Here is a 4,949-nt window from a genome sequence, read left to right on the forward strand (position 1 = left end):
CCGGCAGAAGTGCGTCGTCTACAGCGTCCGGGGTGGGCCTTTTCTGGCTTTGAAAATCCTCCGCTGCTTCCCTGAACCAAGTGGTAACCCCCAACCGGCATATGGCAACGGAGCGCTTGAAACGTAGCGAGTGCGAGTTAGCTATGGTCTAAGTGTAAAACACACTGAATGTCGAAGAAAGACGGCCAACTGTCTCATCAATAATTTTTATTTTGATTCAATTCAGTTCAGTCGCTCAGTCATGTCCGACTCTTTGCGACCCCATGAATTGCGTGCTGAGATAATATTTAGGACCTATTGGGCTAAGTAAGTATATTATTTAAGTTAGTTTCAACTGTTTATTTTTCCTTTTTTTTTTTTTAACTGTGGCTACTGAGAAATTTTTAATTATTTACGTGGCTCACTTTCTTTTTCTGTTGGACAGTGCTGCGCTAAAGACTTCGCAATTCACGTTTCCAGCATAGACCACCCCCTCTTGCCGCCCCTGCTGGAGTCACAGACCCAGAGTTCCACTGTCTATGGGGCACCTCCCCTTTGGGTACGTATCGACCGCCTCTAACTTAATACAGAATTCGTCATTTCTACACACACATCCTCACCCAAAACCTGTGTCTTCCCAGTCTTGCCCATCTCAGACCCAAGCATCCTCCCAGTTGCACTAAGAGAAACTCATTTTTGTTTCTTCCCCCTCAGTCTCTACAGAAAGTTCTGTCAGCTCTAACTCCAAAATGTCTCAAATCTGTCACTTTCTATTCTCCCGTTCTACCCCTGTTGCAACTTGTCTCAGGCAACCATTATCTCATCAGAACCGGCTGTAATAGCCTAACTGGTCCCCTTGCTTCTGCCTTTAACCTAGTCTCCTACTGACTTCCCTGGTGGCTCAGATGGTAAAGCGTCTGTCTACAATGAGGGAGACCTGGGTTTGGTCCCTGGGTCGGGAAGATTTCCTGGAGAAGGAAATGGCAACCCACTCCAGTACTCTTGCCTAGAAAACCCCATGGACGGAGGAGCCTGGTGCAGACTACTGCCCATGGGGTCACAAAGAGTCGGACACGACTGAGCAACTTCACTTTCTTTCTTTCCTACTGACTTATCTCCCACACAGGGCCTAAGGGAATGTATTTGTTTTTATCCTGAGGTCACAGGAATTCGCTGGCAAAAAAAAAAAAAAAAGGAATTCGCTGGCAGTCCAGTGATTAGGGCTCTGCCCTTTCACTGCAATGGGCTAGAGTTTGATCTGGATCCCTGGTAGGGAACTAAGATCCCGAAAGCTGCCCAGCCCCACAGGAAAAAAAAAAAGAAAAGTCAGATCACATCACTCCTCTGCTGAAAATTCCCGGTGGCTTGTCATTGCCTTTGCAATAAAATCCAAATTTCCTACTGTGTCCTAGGACCTGCAAGATCCAGCTACTGCTTTCTTTTACTTCTCCAACCCATTTATTTCTTTCTTTTCCTAGCATGATCTCTCTAGTTGAATATACTTCAACTACATAATTTTATTTTGCTTCTTCAATACCCCAAGCACCTATTTATCTCAGAGCCTTTGTATTTAACTAGCTTCTTTCTGGAATGTTCCCCCAGAATGTTTCAAGGCTGGTGCCTTCTTGTCCTTCATGTCTCAGCTTAAATGCCAGCTCTCCAGAGAGACCCTTTCTGACCATCCCATTTAAAATGCTCCCATTATTATCACATCATTTTCTTTTTTTTTTAATCACATCATTTTCTTCACAATACTTGTCACTATCCATAATGATAGCATTATTTGCTTACTTAGCATTGCCTAGTTCCTAGACGTTCAGCTCCCTGAGAGCAGAAACACAATCTGTCTTGTTCATTGCAATATCCCCAGGATCTAGCACAGATCCTGACTCATTGTATGGCTTAATAAGTATGCGTTGAATGAATAAATGACTGCTTTATGTATTAGTTTGAGTTCCCCAGAAGCAGACCTTGTGTATTTGAGTGCATGCAGGTGATCTCAGAAGACACTGATAAGGTAGTCAGAAAATGAGACAGAGAAGGGGAGACATCCAATAAAGAATGTGTTACCAAGCCAGTTACTGAAGTGGGCATCTGGGTCTTAATTCTGTTGCAGAGATCTAGGAAACAGTAAAACACAGATCTCAGAATTATTTCACCCAAAGGGGTAGTTATATACTAGCAGCCATGGTGGAAGTATACTCCTACATATGTTAATGGGGAGGCTGTGGTTTGGGAGAAAGCCCTCTGACTATAAGATGCAGACAATGGCTCCAGCCACTCTGAATTACTAAGACTCTGGGGGCCCTGACAACCCCTGTTACAACTAATCTCTTTGATACCTGATTAGAAGTCTATGAGACTTGTTGGTCCATTTTTAAGGTGAGAAAACTGAAAAGACAAACAGTCATGTGCTGAAGCTCACACAACTAGTATATGGTGGACTGGAATCCACCCACAGGCCAGTCTGATCCAAAAGCACTGTCATCAGCTGACTAGTTCCAAGTCAGACTGGCTGAGTTCGTATTAAGGCTCCAATGCTTATGATAGCCATGGCCAAGTGAGTCATCCCTGCTGACTTTCACTTTCTTTGCATATAAAGTGGCTGCTGTGTGGGAAATATGCTGCACTGCAGGAAGGAGGGTTCGGAAACAAATAAGTAGATCATTTAGGAGCTGTGGCAGCTGTCCAGGGATTGTGGAGTCCTGGGCCAGTGTGGTGTCTGGGGGCAGTGAGGAAAAAACAAACCCGGATTTTAGAAGTTTGAAACATGCCATAATAAATTTCAGGGGCTTCCCAGGTGGCATTAGTAATAAAGAACCCTCCTGCCAATGCAGGAGATGTAAGAGATGCAGGTTTGATCCCTGGGTTGGGAAGATCCCCAGGAGAAGGGTATGGCAACCCACTCCAGTATTCTGGCCTGGAGAATCCCATGGACAGAGAAGCCTGGCAGGCTACAGTCCATAGGATCACAAAGAGTTTGAAACAACTGAAGTGACTACACACGCACGCATGCATAACAAATTTCGTACTGTCTCATACTGCCCTGGGAGTTGATGCTCATTCATCCTGGGGTCCAAAAGGAAAAACATAGAGTAGACCTGAGCCCAACCCACAGTCCGGACCAAAGCCATCCAGCCAAGCCCAGCTTTGAATAGTCAAACTGCAGTCAACATGCAGCCCCAGAAGTGTGAAAATAAATGCTTGTTTCTGGGGCAACAGAGATTGGGGTTGTCTGATTTTTAGCATGCTCCTTCAGATGCACATCAGCTTCAGGTCTCCTCCTTAGAGAAACCTGCCCTCACCCTCAGAGATCAGGTCCCCTCTGGCCTCTCTGATATTTCCATGTGTCTACCCAATCAGAGTCACACATTTGATTGTGAGAGCTTCTGCTGAATTTCTTTCCCCTGCACATGGGGACCTGTCAGGCTTGCTCCCAGCAAAGCAGCTCCTGGCCCCAAGGATTAGCACAGACTAGGTGTGCACTATATATTTCTTGAATAAACAGTGCATTGACAGTGGGCAGATTGAGGTGGGCAAAGCTGGAATATCTCTGCTTACCTGCATTTCCCCAGGGAAATAATTTCAGTTATGGGAAAACTTTAGTATATTTGGAAATAACTTGATTATGTGAATCTAATTTTTCAACTGTAAATTTTATGAAAATACCAATCGAAGGTTTCTAATGAAAATTTGACCTCTGAATAGAGATGTAGGTATAAAATACACAGATTTCAAAGGCTTACTAAGACAGAAAGAATGTAAAACATTTCATTAATGAATTTGTACATTATGTACTGAAGTTCTAACAGTTTGGCTCTATTAGGTTAAATAAAACATATTATTAAAATTGTTTTCACCTATTTTTTCTTACTTTTTAAAAGGTGGCTACTGGAAAATTAGTAATTACTTACGTGGCTTGCATTATATTTCTAGTGGATAGTGCAGGACCAGAAAGTCTCTAAGGTGAACAAGAGGTCAGAAGTCGGAAAGACATCGTTTGAATCCAAGCTCAGAATTTCATAACTGTGTGACTTTGGGCAAGTGTCTCTCCCCCTCTGAGCCTGTTTTCTTACCTGTGAAATGGAGATTGTTGTGCTTACCACATAGGTATGTGATGAGGACCCCGTAAGGAAATGCATGCACAGTGCTGAGCAGATAGCACGCACTCTCCGAATGTACGCTACAATTACTGATGTCATGGTGGTTTTCTGTGGACAGTGCAAGCAATTAAGGCTCATATGTAGCCAGCTGCCTGGTACAGCTTCCAAAGAAACATTCCAAGAAGAACACGCCAAGCATCCTTTCTTCTGCAGGAAACAGGCCAGAGGCTCTCAATGATGGTTTTTAAATAGGTCCACAAATTCTTTGACATTCCTTTTTTCAAGAGGTAGAGCCTAATTCCTCTCCCCTTGAGAGTGGGCTGGGATTAGTGACTCACTTCTAATGAATAGAGCAAAAATGACAGTATGTGACATCCAAGACTAGGTGATAAGAGGCACAGTGGATTCCTCCTGGTTCTCTCATATGTGTCACTCACTCTGGGGGAAGCCAGCCACACTGTCATAATGAGGTGACTATGGTGAGGAACGAGGGCTTCCTGCCAACAACCATGAGTTAGAAATATTGAAAACAAATCCTCTGACCCCAGTCAAGCCTTCAGATGAGTACAACTGACACCTTGATGATAACCTCATGAAAGATCCTGAGACAGAAACAATCCAGCTTAGCCCCTCTCAAATTTCTAACTCCTCAAACTTGAAAGATAATAAATGTTCATTGTTTCAAGCTGCTAAATTTGGGGGTCATTTGTTCTGCAATAGTAGATAACCAATAGACTCTTTTTCCACCCTACGGTTAAAGGTCTGCTCTTCTCTAAGGAAAGGGACTCCAGTCTTCAGTCTGGTCCATCTTGGGACTACAAGGGCCACCACAGGACCACAGGCCAAGGCACAAACCACAGACACTGG

General features: G+C 43.9%; 1 long non-coding RNA gene across 1 annotated transcript; it reads left to right on the forward strand.

Annotated features, from left to right (window-relative positions):
- Positions 1–6: 6 nt before the first annotated feature.
- On the forward strand, positions 7–4,776 carry LOC133259606 (uncharacterized). The gene is made up of 2 exons (XR_009740463.1): positions 7–306; positions 425–4,776. It is a non-coding gene; the product is annotated as an uncharacterized LOC133259606 (long non-coding RNA).
- Positions 4,777–4,949: the final 173 nt, after the last annotated feature.

This window comes from Bos javanicus, chromosome 13 (genome assembly GCF_032452875.1).
Source record: "Bos javanicus breed banteng chromosome 13, ARS-OSU_banteng_1.0, whole genome shotgun sequence".
NCBI classification, from domain to species: Eukaryota; Metazoa; Chordata; class Mammalia; order Artiodactyla; family Bovidae; genus Bos; species Bos javanicus.